Source organism: Chinchilla lanigera, unplaced genomic scaffold (genome assembly GCF_000276665.1).
Source record: "Chinchilla lanigera isolate Chin_1 unplaced genomic scaffold, ChiLan1.0 scaffold00019, whole genome shotgun sequence".
Taxonomy (NCBI): domain Eukaryota; kingdom Metazoa; phylum Chordata; class Mammalia; order Rodentia; family Chinchillidae; genus Chinchilla; species Chinchilla lanigera.
Window position 1 is genome coordinate 19,196,725 of NW_004955420.1, and position 17,970 is coordinate 19,214,694.

At 38.6% G+C, this 17,970-nt stretch overlaps 1 protein-coding gene and 1 long non-coding RNA gene across 3 annotated transcripts in view; one reads left to right on the forward strand and one right to left on the reverse strand.

The window, feature by feature from the left end:
• The window catches only part of Lpp (LIM domain containing preferred translocation partner in lipoma), a 619,705-nt gene that overhangs the window by 182,327 nt on the left and 419,408 nt on the right, over positions 1-17,970 (reverse strand). The window lies entirely within an intron of this gene.
• Positions 2,451-4,501, forward strand: LOC106148349. The gene is made up of 3 exons (XR_001233699.1): positions 2,451-2,572; positions 2,764-2,885; positions 3,531-4,501. It is a non-coding gene; the product is annotated as an uncharacterized LOC106148349 (long non-coding RNA).

A 17,970-nucleotide genomic window follows, 5' to 3' on the forward strand; every position in this document is an offset into this window, starting at 1 on the left:
TTTTCTTGGCAACTTGAGGTTTTCTCTCACTAAATGTAAGGAAGGATTATATCTGGATTATTCCATAAAGAGACAACACTTTAAGGGTTGGATTTCACCAGACGATAGCAGTGACTGCTACCTCTTTTTTTTTTTTTTTTAATTTTCCCTTTGCTAATATTTTCCTTGTAAAAGTATTACTTTTGTACAGACTACAGCCCCAGGAATATTTTATTCCTCTTTAACCAAAAAAGAAAAAAGAGACTGTAACCACCAAAAGTTAGAACTGGCTTCTAATACAGGCAAGAGGATCACAGGAGTAGACACACTGCATTACAAGCTGGAAAAAATTGAAAATTAAGAATTTGGAATCCAGGATTTGTGAGTGTTTTCTATAACAAGGTCAGGCTTTAGCGTTTTAAAGAGAAAAGAGTATGCCTCTTCTAATGCATATTAAAGTGGTTAATATATGCCTATGCAATGTAAATAGGCAATCAAACCTTGCTAAGAACTCTACGATCATTATAAGCTGACGCTGAAATACAGCTTGTTGATCACCCAGTTCAGCTCCTGCAATTCTAGCAAAACACTTGGCTGTAGGATAACCTGACGGTGGAGGTATAACTACAAGTATGGTATACTCACTGCTGAGTTTAGCGTGACTACAATCACCAGTTTATGTTTTGTCCTTCATACATGGGCATGAATCACCCAAAGGATACAGACTTGAAGCTATTTCTCCAAGTTGACAGAGGGTAGTCTCTCATCTCCCTTCCCCTCCCATCCTCCTCCCCTCTCTCATCCCTCTTCTCTGTGTTTACTTTTTGTAGTTTATTCTTTCAATAGATGAGGAAACCAACTGACAAGAACATCTTCCCCAGCCACGTGTGCAGATCCCGCCATGCCCAACCCACCTTAACTATGAGCCCTCTCAGGAGGGCAATGCCTTGATACATCACCTCATCTCTACAAATGAATCTCACCATTACTGTCAGGGTGATTGTTATTTAATTGTTCCAATATTCCATCTTTTCATCTACCATAAAAAGTGGGAGTACACTGATCTCTTTACATGATACAAATAACTAAGCCTAACTCTGGCACACAGAAGTGGATTTAACATATTCCTAGTTTGTTCCTATGGCTCTCAGGTCATAATTATTCTACACATCTCCGGGTCAGAATGTCACTGGAAAGTCATTTTGCCAATGACTTACCCAACAGACCTAATGTTAATATTTCATTCATATGCTTCTAGTTTCTTAGTCAGTATGCTCCTTTAGGGAGTATGAACTTTTGAAGTAATAAATATATCCCAGCCTCTGAAGCTTCCAATACTTGGTTTTCTGTATGGTCTTTCCAAGAAGCAAAAGAGCATGGCCTTTGAAGTCAGAGATAACTGGGGCCTGGAGCTCAGCTTTGCTGCCTCTCCTCACACGGGGATTGAATATTTCTGGGTTTCAAACTCAACACTGCACAACGACATGTTACCCTTCATCTAGCAGATTTATTCTGAAGACTGAATGCGAAATTACATAAGAAGCCTAGCCCAATGTTTCCCGCAAAGTAAATACTCATTATAGGTTACCTTTCTGTTCTTACTTTGCAATAAACATAGTGTTTAGAAAAGGCAGCTGAACTTTGGTCATCACAGTGTTAACCAAGCCAACTGAGGTTTATAAATGAAAAGTTTCCTAATCTAAATTATACTGTGGCATGCTACAAGATTGAAATGCATGACTGTATACCCAAGGCAGGCCGGAGAAGGGACCAAAGCCAAGCCATTCTTGCTATGAATGAAAACTGGGAGCAGAGAAGCAAAAGGAATCAGGCATAAAATGGTGAAAAGTCACCTTCCTTGTTCACAGAAATGAAGCTGGGAAAGAATGAGTTGAAGAGTAAAAGAAAAAGCTATTAGGAACTTCGAAGGGAGAGAGAGGCTCCTTTGTGCCAGATCTGAGCTACAGACTGTGCCTCTAGCATCTCAGAGTGTACAGGATGAGCTCTGATTGAGTATCACTGGTTCACTATTCAGGAAGGAGGCTTTTAGGCGAATGCACCCAACTGAGCTCAGTAATATATTCGAGGAAGCAGCTGAGTTTGTTAAGACATGCCCAGTGAACGCAACGTGGCTATGACGGGCTGAGAATGTTCTTCCCTATACTGTACAGGAATGACATGCAAATGACCCGAGAGGCACATTTCCTCAGTCATCTCCTGGAGGGACTGAATGTTACTCAATCTCCTCTGAAGCAAGAAAATGAAAACTGATTACAAAAAAGAAAAGTCTCCAATTTTCCTCAAGATGCTGGACTTTGGTCATGGTTACATTCCAGTCCGACTCTTTTCACTCCCTCTACCAGTGACACAACCCTCCCGCTTTTGAAAGGCCTGTTACGTTTTTGCTTCCTGTTTTCCAAATGGAGAAGGAGCGCTTTGGTCCATTTCCTTTATGCAGGCTGGAGCAGGAAGAGGCACAGAATCCAGACCCACAGCTTTTAGCAGAGAAGGACTGGACATGATATGTGGTTGCAAGGAACTCTTGCTGATGTGTGAATCCTGCCCCCATCCACATAATGTTTTACAAGCTTCCGTAAGATCCCTCCAAAAAATACAACTCAAATTATTACCGAGGCAGCTGGCACTAATTTTAAGAGAAAGTTCTATAATTTTTAAAGTTTTATATTCAGTAATATACTAATGTCACAGTGGGTAAACAGTATCTTCAAATTTTCTTTGACACTACTGTACCAGTATTTTATTTGCTTGTTTGTTTTACCCCAGAGCAGGTCCTTAGTCATTGAAGAAATGATGTAACCTGCACAAGTTTCATCGGAGCCCTTGGAGATACAAATAAGAGCAATCCTTTGTCAGGAATTTGCCCAGCTCACATCGAATGTCTCCTGGTAAGAAATTTGTTTTACTTCAATGGTCACAATTTTTTAAACAAATTTGACCCAGAAGGTGTATGCAATACTTGGAAAGCTATTTGTAATTATTCCCTTTCCTTGAACAAACGGACCATGTTGGATCCATGTGGATGTCCTAAGTGGGACTCAAGACAATTTGGGGATTCTCCATATATAAAAGCATAACTGGACCAAAAGAATACCAAATGACTTTTTAAAAAAACTTTAGTTTTATCCACAGATACAAAACTTAGAAGTTGAACTTCTACATAGGGAAGTAGAAAGACATTCACAGGTTGTGTTGACTCCGTTCTTTAGTTCGTCTCTTCCCAGAGCCCTGAACTTTAGAAGAGAAAACACACTATTGTTTTAAACAGCAGCTTCCCAAGTGACTCTAGAATGTGTTGTCAAAGTAGGGGAGAAAAGGGAATACACTGATAAAAGAACATGCAGTTCTGGTGCAGGGAAGTGCTGGTTCTCAAAGGGAGTGGGTGAACTGTTCCTCTACTCCCGCCTGGCAGGGCTGCCTCCGCTGAGATGGGGAGCGGCTAAAATCGCCCTCTCAACCCCACAGGTGAGGATGAGTACAGATACACAGCCTTATACTCAAGCTCTCCAAACCTTTCTGTTTCTCTCCAACAGTGGTGACAACTGCAACCAAAAAATGAAAAGACTAACAAAAAACTTGCAGAACAAAATGAGAGCTTCGAAGGCAAGGTACTAAGCAATAGGATGAGCCCTGGGAAATACATGGAAGTGTGAGTACACTTTTACTTTTTCTCCCATCGGATTCTCTATTTGGTGCTTAAAATAAAACCTGAACTTTAAAACAATTAAAAAAAAAAAATAAAGGCAAAATGCTCAACTACAAATTGCTGTGGGGAAGTGCCTGCCTATTATGGATACCAAGAAAGATTACAAACCTGACTTTGACCTTCCAGGTATGCAAATAGCTTCCTCATGTCTGCTCCTCCTGATTTTGAAGTTCTTGTATTGTCAGTTCAGACACTGCTATCTCAAGTGTGAGCATGAAAGTATTCAAAATGCAAAAATGAAGATTAATAGAGAATTTCAAGCACTTGCTTTCAAACAATGATTGGTACAGAGTGTCTACCCATTCTTCCGTGGCAGAATTACCAGAGACCACTAAAGAATACTTATTATCTCCATAATTAGATGTCTTATAGATGCAGTAAATGATGCAAAAACAGCACAGTGTTCAGAGCTGTGATTTATGGTTACTTAGTCAATATTATATGCAAACGTTACTTCCAGTATTACACACATGCTGGGCCCGAGGCTCCTGGAGGTTCCTGAGTGCAGGGGCACATCCGGGGAATTTGTGAGAACAGAGTCGCTGCTTACAGGAAGGAATGGGTCAACCACTCTACACTAGTTTTATTTCAAAATTCAAATAAGAAACAGTGAGTAAACAGACACTTTTTTTTCTAAAAAATAACATACACTGCTGTCTCTGGGTTCTCAGCATTTATGACTCTGTGAGCAGAAGGGGCCATGGGGTAGACTCTGAATATTAACAAAAGTTAGTCTTCTTTAATTATTTCATAATGAAGGTACAATAGATATTGTGAAAGGGAAAAGAAACTGCTCAAATAGGGAGGAGCAGCTGAGATGAAGGAGGGGAGAGGAAAAAGAAAAGAAGGAAGAGGGAAAGATACGTGTACATGTATACACAGGATAGCTAGGATAATTGTACTACTAATCTCTGTTCATTTATTGAAAGGAACATTAATGTGTAACTATTTGAGCAGTCTTGCATGCCTATATCTGGTTATATGTGCAACCATTTTGAAGATGACAATGTGTAGTATAACAACCATTGTTAATATCCTATCACCATGTTTTGAAATTCTATATCATTTTTATTCCTCTCTATGCTGTTTTATTTATGTATTTGTTTTTGTTATGTTGGTTTTTTAAAAAATGAAAAAACAAAGTTTATATGTGTATATAAGGATAGCTGGAATGGGTGTATTGGTGATGTCTGTAGTTTATTGAGAGGAACAGTCAATGCTGAAAATTTTCTGTTTTCTTGACCAATTTTACATGCCTGAATTTGGTAATTAGAATGACTGATCTCAAGGGCTGGGGATTTAGCTCAGCGGCACAGCGCCTGCCTGGCAAGCACAAGGTCATGAGTTCGATTCCCAGTACCAGAAAAACAAACAAACAAACAAAAATAAGTAAATAAATAGAATGACTGATCTGAAAACAATATGCAGTATAAGAACCATTGTTGAACTCATACCATTTTGTATGGTGAAGCTCTGCATCATTTCCAATTTTTTTAAATTAACTTTTTTTTTTCTTTTACTTGTTACTGTCTTTGATTGTTTGATCAATCTTATATTCTTACGTCTAATGGACTGAGCAACTTCTTTGAAGATAATTGTATGTAATATAGCAACCATTGTAAATTTCCATCACTTTGTCTTGAGATCATGTATCATTTCTGATGTTTTTGTGTTGTTTTGATTTTGTTTTCATTGTTGTTATGTCAGTTTTTTAATTTTTAAAATAAAAAATCTGTTCTAATTATTTCTTAGTGTAACCTTATAGTAATGAGGGAATGAGGGACGAAGGAGGCATTAATCAATTGGATTTGCACTTTCCACAGACAACATGGCTGATGTTTAAATTTCAATAAATGTTAAAATTCAATACGCTGAAGGGAAAGCTGTCAACCTTTGTAATACATCCAGATGACAACCTTTTATAGTTTTAAACTGGATTGTAAAGGGACTTACATAAAACTTTGAAGGGATAAGGATTCTATGCCAAAATAATTCATTCCTTGTATATACATATTTTTATTTTAAAGAGAGTAGTACATGAGACACAAACAAAAAAGTTGAACAGTAGAAGCATACCAATATCACGAACATAAACAAATCAAAGCAAGAACATTTAAAGTGATACAGGGTCTCAAGACAAATTAATACACATCAACAGTGGCTGTTACATTGCTTATCACTATCTTCAACTACATTGCTCAGATTATCAGATGTAATGCTTGGTCTAAGGAGGACAGTACATATGAATAAAAACTATTTCTATTCTCAAGTTTCCAACATCTACTGTCAGGATAATAACTATAATCCCAGGTAGACTAATAAATGTCATAAAAGAGACAGAGGTATTTTAGGCTGTGTGGTGCTCAACTTGAGACTTAAAAACTGGAATGACCATAATTGGTAGAGAGAACAATTCAGAAAGAGCAAAACAGCGTCAACAAATATGTGAAGCAAACGTCATTTGTGCGGAATATGTGGGAGGAAATGAAATTGGCCCATTAGGTTAGAAATATGTAACTTCCAAAATGAAGCGATGAGAGCCAAGGACAAAAAGGCGGTGGGGGAAAACTGCAGAAGCCTTAGCATGACGGCAGGGGCAGCAATAATCATGCTATTGACCAAAATAAAAAGCTTGTGGCTATGAAATGTGACAGCTTAGAATCTCTTCATTTTATTCTTATCTTTTCCTCTCTCCAGTTTGGAAGCAAAGGAAACTCCATCCAAAAATAAGTACAATCTTAAAATATGCTTCTGGGTCAAAGGTGTAGCACCCACCACATGTTTTGAATCCAATAGTAAAATTACAAAGGGGAAGAGAAAGTAACATGTGTCCCAACATGGAAGTGAGTTCAGTTCAGAATGAGATCCCTGTCTCAAACATGCCCTCATCTGGAATTGGTTCAAACCTCAACAACTGGCCTGAAGTAGCCTTGGGTAATAATAGATAAAGATACAAAACTGAAAGGTTAGAAAGTCTACTGGTCCAGAGAAAAACAACCTGGGTTCTCCTCCTGCATACTTTTTGGAATTAAATAATGATTAGCATCAGTGTGACCTCTGGCACAATACTTCCTTACTGACCGTTGCTTTTCCCATCCGTAGACAAGGAATTTTCACTAGAGGCGTTGAGGGCCGTTTTTTAACTTTAATAATCTGACTTTACATGTTGCATGCGCTGAGTAAGTAAGGCTCTCTTATCACTCGTCTCTAGGCAGACCTGGAATTTGAAATGTCCTCTGCAATGTCACCATCCTCTTTCTCCCTTCTAAGCCTACAGTGCCCTATTTCCCTTTCTCGGTTTTCCTAAAAGTATACGTTTATGTGTTCCTTCTCTGCTGTCTATAAATCACTTTATGATTTTACTGGTCTCACTTTTATATTTGACAGAGTTCCTAGCCCAAATCTTACACTTGAAAGTCATTCAATAAATATCCGTTGAAGGAAAGAATGAATCAAATGTCAGTTTTAGGGTCAGTTACTAAATTATATTTACCAAAAGAAGTTTCCAGAAAAGTCTCGGAAGTATTAATCAGAAATATCCACGAAGATCACCCTCTGCTGCTTCTGTTATTTTTTTACTTTTGGATATTTCCTAGGATATTTACAGGATAAGTTGTTGAGTGGAAAGAACAGCAAATCACAGAGTGAGCATGCACTTCTGTGCCAGACTGTAAGTCCTAAGTAAAGGTTTTATGTCTTAGATTCATGCATCAGAGAGAGAATTATTAAGGCCCAGAACTTAACTTTCAGTCTTGCCTCTCATGCGCAAATTCTACTAAGAAGCCAGATTATATCTTCGCAGTTTCACTGTTGCAACAAAGTGTAGAATTTGAGTCTGTTAGCACTAAAATTTACTTGTTAGGAAGCAATCGCACATTCTGTACTTGCTACGTCTTACAAATCTTTACTACCTGAAGTTAAAGAGCTCTTGGAGAAAACATACTACAGAAGGCTGCTTAGAACTTAGTTATGGTATTTGCTGTACACACCTCCCAACACCCATTCTGCATGTCATATGGTGAGTGTAAACTAAATGATTTCCCATTGTTCATGTCACAGGCATAAAATTATAAGAGCTTCAATCTTCAGAGTCGGAAAAAAAAATACACCAGGAAGCAGGGGGAAAAAAAACTAATTTAACACATCATCTTTAAGAATAAATGAGGTTACAAATCTACATTTGGAAGAACAGAATCTAGTCCATATGTACCAGATACCATTTTTTTTCTAAACTCAAACTCCGGATTCCAAAATGTATACTCTCTCTATATACTGAGGTAACAGCTTGTCAGAGAAATGTGGCAAGCAACAGCAGGACTAGCACAGCAGATGGGGCATATTTTTATACTGGCTTTAAGTGATAATGTGAGTTTACATAGGGTCATCCTAAATATTGTTTAAGTGCATGCAGTGACTCGAGTCACTGTCTAACCTTGAGTAGGCTGTTTTGCTTTCAGTTCTTTTCTCAATTTGCTACTGTCAAGACTTCATCAAAAGAAGTCTGTCTTTTCTTTGAAACAGGAGCTGCCCAAATTTCTAAGATCTTCTCTTTTCAGATTCTTGCAGACTGTACAATGCCATTAAAAAAATAGAGAAGAAAATAGCAACCACGACTTCTCTCATTAACATGGTGAACTAGCTCAGTGTCTGCCAGCAGGTTACAAATGGTACATGTCCCAAGAGAAAAAACGAAAAGCAGAAAGGATGAGGACGTGAGGTTGGGAATTTTAAATTGTCACTCTGACTCTCCTATTAACTGGTTCCATAGTATCTCTCGATCATTATTTCTACCTCTACAAGATGTGCGTATCAGAAACTACTGGACGGAATGGAAGATCACAGCGAACCCGTATAAAGCACATATTCAAGCTTTTGGGGTTCTCTACTTGCTCTCTAGTGCTAGAGTCTATTTTACTCACTGATAAGATGGACAGGTTTTAATGATGCCTAACCCTTAATATCAAAGGACTGCATGGATTATAATGAATCCCATGTGATCACATCACAATTTTCTGTTTGTTCATTCACAAAGAACAACGTACATCCATCTTCAGAAATACTTAAGGAAGCCTTAACTTGCATCAAGTGTGCAAGCCTAACTGAGCAATATAACACCGACCACTAGAAACAGTGGCTTGCTCTATGATAAGGATTCTGGAATGGGGAAGGATGGTTGGAAAAGGCTTGATGGAAGTCTTAAGATTGCAGCCTACTTTTAGGTTTAATTTCCGTTGAGAATCTCCTTTGTCCTCCTCCAGTGTAATACAATGAGAATGAGTAGTCAGAGAGCAGAGATTTTCATTACTGCATTCAATACTGGTACCTGGTAAACATCCCCAAAATATTTGCTGAATGACTCATGAATAGAGGGCAGGCTCATTTAAGCATATCCTTTCCCCTCTTATTGTAAGAATGTTCTACTTTGCAAATAGAGCTACACTGAATTAGAATTAAGCATATTACCCAAGTTTACAAAGACAGAGAGTACCTGTTGCAGCTCCTCCCCAGATCTAGTTCCCTTTTCTACTAAGGCAACCTATCTTAAAGAACCTTATAACTTCAGAGGCATAGGTCATCTTATTTGACTAGGGATAAAGATGTGTGACTCTTTCTGGCCCTTCAAGGGCAGAACCTACAGGGAAGGAATGACAATATAATATACTCCAGTGAAATGAGATCAAATCATAAATTAGGAAATAGAGAAGCAAGAGCCTGTTCTCAGGTCTCTTGACTACAAAGATAAGTATATTTTGTTCGGTAAATTATAAAATTCTACAGAAACAGTGAGAGTTACTAACATTATAGTTCTTCTTTTACAGACTTCCCAAGTCAGCACACTTGACTTACTCATCAATTTGTGAATGAATTGGCCAGTACCTGGTATTAGGATTTGAATGAATTGGCCAGTACCTGGTAGTAGGATTTGAATGAATTGGCCAGTACCTGGTAGTAGGATTTGAATGAATTGGCCAGTACCTGGTAGTAGGATTTGGCCATAGTTGGCATTCTAAGATTCAGTGACTGGGTAAATGAAAAAAAATGATGAAATCTTAGGCCTGGTAAATATAAATGACTGCATTTCTGCTAAAATATTAACTGAAACATAATGATTCTGCCACATAAGTCAGAGGCTAATATAAAATTATGTACTAAGGGCAAAATTTCCCTAAAATGCACAATTTATAACTCTCTACTTCACTTACTTTTTCAACAAAACTGACTCATGTCATAAAGAAATGACAAGTTGACCTCAAGACGTTTATGTTTTAAAATGTATTCAGCACCAAAATATGTCAGCTGTGTTAGAGAGGAAGTTATAATTTCCTAATAAAAGAAGAGCTAATCAGATAAGCATTATAGAAATTACAATAAAATAAAATGATTTATCAGGCCCTATGTTTTTCTTCAGCCTCACATGGCACCCTTGTGATGGGAAAATTTACATTTTCTAGACACTAACGAGGTTTGGGAAATTATGTAACTTTGAATGTTTGTGGCTCATTTGACTCAGAAAAGGGGCATGTGCTGCATTTAAAATAATCACCCGCATTCAAGTCCGGTAAAATTAAAGTTCAAGAGGTCAAAAGCACGTGGCAATAAAATTCAAATCTGAGAAGGAAGAATCCAGGAAAGATAAAAACAGCCCACACTCCTCAGGTAGCTCTTAATCAAAACCCGTCTTACTACGATACAAATCTAAGGAGATCCATGCGAACAAAGGCCTGTGTCCCTCCAGGGACTCTGTGTCCTTGCCTCTGTGTGTGGGATGGAGCCAGTGGCACCTGGTCGGGACGACCAGCCCTCCTCACGTCCTGGCATGCATGGACCATTCTCATCTGGCCCTAAAAGGCCAAAAACACTAGTTGAAAAAGAACAGACTACATTCTGACTTGCTCCCCAATTTCTGTAATTTTGATCACTCGTAATATTTCTATACCCGTCACACAGACAGTAAACCTTGAACATAAAAATCACTAATACCGAACATAACACAAAAAATACCGACAGTCTCAAAGTTACTCAAGGATTTTTTTTTTACAATTTCACATAACTGTATAACTATCAAAATGAGTAAAAGACACATTCTCATAGAGCTTCATTTCTGAGAGGGGTGCTATGACATCCAGGGAAATACTTTAATAGGAAGGACAAGGTTATAGCTTTCTATAAAGGTGTAAGGTAAAGGACAATAGGAATTTAGAGAAGGGACGGTCATTTTTATCTCTACGATCTGAAGAGGCTCACAGGTGATATAACAGGTTATACCTAATGGTATATATTTTACATCCTATTTCATTACAATACCTTACAAGACACTCACTCCCAATTATGGTCATGAAGTCATAAGTGGCAGTATTTTGCATTTTCCTATCTAACTCTGTCTTTCTTATTAAGTCAAAAATTAGGATCACGGCACACTGTCCTGAAAATATGCCTAATATATATCATGTGTGTACATAACAAATATCACGTCTGCCCTACCTGGTGTATCTTTAAGTAGCAAAATGCTGGACAAAAAATGGGATTGAGAAGAGAACAGCAAAAATGTACATGAAAGACTTTATAATTTATTAGATACAAACAGTACTTAAAGGCAAAAAAGTAAAGCCTCACACAGACTCATTCCACTTACTTAACACCTTCAAAGTTTTACTGTGGATTATCTTTTATATGACATTCCTCCTACTCTTCTCTTGAGTTTGTGTACTGAAATTAAAGGAAAGGAAGAACTGAAATGTCAGAGGGGAAATAGTCCATAACGAGGATCCAAGATACCTGCCCTGGAAATGATCATAGCGCATCTGTACACCTTCAGATTACTGCACCGGTCTGGTTCACAAAGAGATGCCTTCCAGTGGTTTCCATCCCAAGCCCAAAGTTTGTCATGGTCCTTTTGCTTTCCTTTTCCTGGCCTCTCATTTTATCTTTTCTCCTCATTTTTCAGGGAATTTCTACTGTCTTCTGTTCTGTTTGATGACACTTTGTCAGTTGGATGCATTCCATTCAGTTCAGAAGTTCATCAAATTCAGAAAACACACTCTCCTTGCATGCTTTCTGATGTTTATTAATGTAGCATGTGACTCGAATCATACAGCAGGAAACTTGAGCTTTCCTTTGCATCACTCAGACATCGAGAATAATACAGTTCATCTGCAATTCATCAGGGGCCTACAATACTATTTACATACTTAAAGATTTCTTGAAAGTCACATGCCTTTGAGACATTCAGGAATGTGTGCTTTATACCAAGATAAATCACAGATAGGCAATATTCTGATTCATATATCCCTACGTAGCTTTAATTTTTGTGCTCACCATGAAGAGGGGTGGAGGAGAAAAGGCAGTGGAGAGGCAATAAGATTTTATGTAATTAGACTTTGGATAGTTAATAAGATGTTTGGGATTATTAACAACTGCGATCCATCTTGACTTGTAGTTGTGAACTGTCAGCACAATTTTCAAAGTATTTTCCTGTATTTGCTATCTCATGAAGCTGGCTTTTTCTATGGTGTTTTTCTGAAGAATAAAAACAGACACAAATGAAACGCACAGGGACTGATCTGTCCAGCCTCGGCTACTCACAGAGCTCCAGCAGGATTTCCAAGTGAACGTGTGAAAGACCTGGGGGCGCGGAATACAGCTCGGTGGTACAAGTGCCTGCCTGGCAAGCGTAAGCTCCTGACCAGAGAAGTACACAGTACCTGTGACCTCCCTGACTCCATCAACTCTTACTGCTTGTGCCAACGGAGGCCATTAAGATAAAGATAAGAAGTCTAATGATGTCACATCACCCCAGGACAAAAAAAAGCTAGCAAGTTTAATTCAGAAACTGATTAAAATGCATGCTTAGATTCTATGAGATGAATCCTTTTCTTTTAGGGAGCTTACAGTTTAGGAGGAAATCAGTGAGTATCATGTGTGCGTGTCAGAGAATTTACTGAAATATTTATATTGTTTCACACAGAGGCTTGAGCTAACCATCCCCCTTTCCTTTTCCTTTCTATCTCTTTCTGGGCATTAATAGCAGGGGTTGACGTGTTAATGTATGGCAAGTACATTGCAAAACGTCCAATTTGTTTCTTAAGCTTTAAAAAGTTTTAGTGCTCACCGATCACTAGATTATTATTTTTATCTTCCCATGACTGCTGTCTATAATCTGCAAGAAAGGAAAAGGAATAAGGTGAACTCTATGTAAAATCAACTGCCCCCAGGTTAGTCTTCTAACCCTATTTCAGACCACCTTGCAGGTGGGGGAGGGTATTGTGAAGGTTAAGCTTGCCCGCGTCCACTGGATTGGCTGGGGAGCTGCGCAGGGGACTGGTGCAGCGTGTTACTGGCTGCGTCTGGGTGGGCCATGGAGGTCTGTGTTTGGGGTCTGTATCTTTCCCTCTCCACTTTGGTGCTGCTTCCCTGCTCTGCCTTCTGGGTCACCATGAACCAAACAGCTTCTGTCAGCCACCACCTTTCTGTCATGATGTTCTTGCCTTGGAGTCAGGGAACCATGTATTGAATGCTCTAACACTAAATTAAATCCCCTGAGCTAAATTAAACCTCTCATTCTTTAAGTGGTGGGTGTCTGATGTTGTGTCCCAGCAGCAGAAAAACTGAGTAATGCAGGTATAATGGAGAATATGGTTGGTCAAAAATGCCTCTTTACCATGGAAATGAGAAAATGAGCCACAGATTTCAAGACAGTATTCACAAAAGGTAGATCCTATGAAGGGCTGTCATTCAAAACATGCAAAGAGCTCTTAAAACTTAACAATAAGAAAAGCAAGCCATTAAAGTGGTGCAAATACCTAAAGAGGCACTTAACCAAAGAAGACACATAGGTAGCAAATAAGCATATGAAAAGATGTTCAACATCATGTGTCATCGGGTATGACAAATCAGAGTAATAGGAACATACCGATATAATCCTATCAGAACTTCCCAACCCAAAACAATGGCAGCTCTAACACTGGCATCCAATAGCTGACCAGGATACTGCAGCAAAACAAACTCTCTTGGATCGCAGGTACGAATGGAAAATGGTACCGATGCTTTACATGGTAGTTCAGCAGTTTCCTATAAACTAACCATACTCATAATATCTGGCAATCATATTTCTAGGTGTTTAACCTAATGAGTTGAAAATTTAGATAGACACAAAAACTGCATACAGATATTTCTAGCAGCTCTAAGTAGAATCCCCCAAACTTAAAAATGCAAAATGGCCTTCAGTCGGTGCATACATAAAACCGTACGACAGCCTTACAATGGGATATTACTCAATATAGAAAGGAATGAGGTGTCCAGCCATAAAAAGATATGGAAGAACTTAAAAGTTATATCATTAAGTAAAAGAAGCTATTTTGAAAGGGCTATGTACTGTGTAATTTCAAATATACAACATCCTGGAGAAAGTAAAACGACAGACGCTGTATGTTCAATGCGTGACAAAGGCTAGAGAAAAAAGAGAACAGGCAAAGTGTAAGGACTGTCAGGCAATAAAAGTAGTCTATATTCATAGACTATGTAATATAATGATGAATAAATTCCATTCAATGTTAGTCAAAGCCACAGAATGTGTAACATGACAGTGAGTCCTAGCATGTGCTGTGGAAGTCAGGATGATAACGGATGGGCGGTAATGACATGACGATGTAGAAACAAATGTGCATTCTGGCACAGGCCATTGACAGTAGGAAGGGCTGTGCATTTGTGGGATCAGAAGATAATGGTGGACTCTCTTTGTGCTTTCTGCTGAGTTTCACTGTGAACAGAAAACCACTCTGAAACATAAACTTTATTTAAAACACACTTTGGGAAGTCTACTTCACACCACAGAAGAGGAGAAATCCTATGATGCTTAATCCTGGAACCTCAAATAGTTGAAGGAGCAAAAGAATGAGATCACAGACACAAATGTTTCATATGCTGTAATGCATGCATGCATTATTGAATAGTTCTGCTTTTGAGAGTATTGAAGCAGTTGTCCTTAAAAAGATTGCACCAAATATCTTAGGTTTTCTGTTTTCATATGCAAAACCAGAATAAATATCTTGTTGCTACACTCACTGTGGGGAAATGAAATTGTGGTAAGAGGTGGCAAGTCTATGACTGGTGGCCTTGGAAGCATTTCATACCTTATGAGGACAGAAGTAAATAATCAGGCTGATAGTGAAAAACAAAGAAATAAAAATGAACGTGCAGACAAATGCACACACGTATGGGTTGTGCTATGTACACTTCATTCCACTTCATTCATTCTCATATCCTTGTGTGTTAAAGGACCCAACCAATGGAATCCAGAATAAGCTCATTCCTATTCTGTGTAAAGCAAATCATTTGGGCTAGCAACAAAGAATAGGGGGAAATAGGCTGAGAACAATAAGGATTAAAGAAAAGGACAAATGGATGGCAAAGCCCTGGCCAGCTCTCAAACTCTGTGTGTGTGTGTATGTATGTGTGTGTGCGTGTGTGTGTGCGCGTGTGTGTGTGCACATGTGTGTGTAGATACAATAATATAAAGTGAAAACTGCATAAACAAATAAACATGTATGCATGCAATATTCTCTCTGAAGGAAGCCTGATAAGGAGGAGCCTTGCCAGGCTTTGAGATGGAGCAAGAATCCGTAGGAATCTATGGGAAATGAACAAGACGCTGATTACACTCTTGTGTTCTACTGTTCCACCTCCAAGCTACCATCGTGCTACCAGATTTATTTTATAGGACTCTCACTTTGGAAAGCTGCAGGAACACTTGCTGAATAAATGAATAACAAAGGAATATATTAAGGGCACCCCAGGTTCCTCTGTCAGCCACCTGTGAGTTATACAAATAACCATGTATTCTAGGTTACTTGATGGCCAGATGGCTATGTAGATTCAAGAGCAAAAAGTAGTCTACTACTTAGTAGATCTGAAACTGAGGCTCTGAAAGAAGACGTAGCATGCACAGTTTGCCTTGCTAGAAAGCCACACTTTCTATGTCTCCTGACTTTGATTCCATCCACAGTATCATAGGCAAATCAGTTGTGTTCAATGATGATTAAGTTGCTGTGAAACAGAGAAATGCACTGCAACAGCTAGTCTGATAGTGTAGAAAAAAATGCACCCACTACCAAACAGGTTATTTTATATCATCAAGGATCCATCAAGATATATAACTATTTGTTAACATGTATTAAGCATCTAGACTAAATTTGGAAACACATACTGAGATGCTGGCTGAGCTGCCAGCCTTGTGGTCACAAAGAGCACCTTGTATTTCCTGAAAGGACATTAAAAATCTCCAAATCACTTCATCATTATTTCAGTAAATCCACTCTTTCAACTTTCAAACCTAAGTATTATGTGGAAGTGGGGCCCGAGGGGATCATCAAGCAACTCCTTTAGCTTCAGGGGCAACATAATTAACTTAAAAAGTTGGGTCAGCCGGCCAGATTGTAGCCAGCACAAAAAGTCAAGGTGCCACACCTTCTGCAGTATCACGAGGACTGAAAGTCATCTCTAGGAAATGCCAAGTGTCTGGACTTTAGAGAAAATGGGCACATGTGCCCCAAACTTGGGAAGCTCTAAAAAGATAAAAACATATGGATACCATAGCTGTATCTTTTGTTAGGGACCCACAGATAGTGTCTAAGATTAATGAATTAAAAAGACAAAACATGCATTTTGTTTTTCAGAACATGCAGCTGTGCAGATGCCAGAGAAAAGCAGTTAAGAGTTTCTCTTGGGTAATAATGCCGGGGAAAAGGCGTGGGGAGGGGCAAGAGAGAGATCATATTTGTTTTATACTGATTGGTTCCATTAGCTCGTTAAGCTAGTAGCATGTATTACTTTAATTAGAGGAATATGGAACATTCATCCATGTTTAAATGACAAGAATACTGGTCTTCGTTCATCACCACTGCCACTATGTTGACTGATAAACAAAGGCTTCAGAAAACCCTAGGGCAGTCAAGGAGTTTGAAGGTTAACAGGGATCCTGAGACTGTTCCCATCTAAATAAGCTGCATCTTTACACTATGTACCATTTTTGAGTTTGGGACGGTTATAAGAGGGAGCCAATAAAAGGTAATGAGCATGTGAAGAAAGAAATTACTGTTTCCACCAGGAGGAATCTAAGATGGTGCCATAGATGTTTCGTGGCTTAGCTCAGGCCATTTTTTAAGGCATTCTCTACAGAGCAACAATTTTATTAAAAGCAGAAAAGTCAGTGCAATGGATTATTCTGTATGGGGACCAGCTCTTCCTGTGGATTAGATGAACTGTGAGGATCATGAATGATAGTGGGAGAAAAAACCTGAAAGGTTAAAAAAAAACTGTCCATAGTGGCAGGCTATGGAACATATACTAGATTCCACAGTTGTGGGAAGCTGCTCAAAGTAAATTAATGAATAACAAAGTGACAAAACTAAACTGTAAAGAGCATACAAAAAGAAAGAAAACCAGTGATAAAGCTAAATTTCTAACAGTCTGTGATCAGTGATTTATTATATCAAGGAAAGCCAAGTATAGTAAAATAACATAATGGTAAAAAATAATAATAATAATAATTGAAATCAAAATTGTAATGATAGGCACACAGTGCTTTGTCTTTTCCTTACTGTTTCTTATCCAAAGTGAAACACTCGGAACAAATGTCTTGTATGCTCTGCTTTTGATTAGCCATATCTTGACAGCTCTTAGGGACTTACACATCACACCAATATTAGGGAGACTGCGTACATGAGAAAGAGGAAGAAAACACTGAATTTAGCTATGATATCCTCAGAAAACTTAAAACGCACCCAACAATTTAGTAATTAATGAAATACCTAAAGATTTGCAAACAATATTCATGGAAATGGTCCAACATGGACTCTAGTTGGAAATCCCTGTGAGAAAGCAGGGATCCAGTGTTATCTTCAAAGGAGGTAACCGAATCTCCTTTTCAAGAGCTGTTGAATGAGTGGTTGGCCTGAAGTAGGATTATGTAGTAGAATAAGCAACTGATTTGGAAATCTTAGGCTTCAGTTCTCACTTCACAATTGACTGGTTCTGTGATCTTGAGCAGATCTCTTCTATAATCCTGGGTCATCATCTATTTCCCCAAGTTGGCGTGAACCCCCATCTGCCCCCGAAGGCATATTTCAGGCGAATGTACAATGTCAGTGTCAGGTGCTGTTCAACATCCTTTCCTGAAGTGGGAGGCTTTCATAAAAGCTTCTGTCTACATGGGGAGAATGAGTATGATTTGCTGGTGATCACAAGTCTAGACAGAGGAATGTCACATTAAG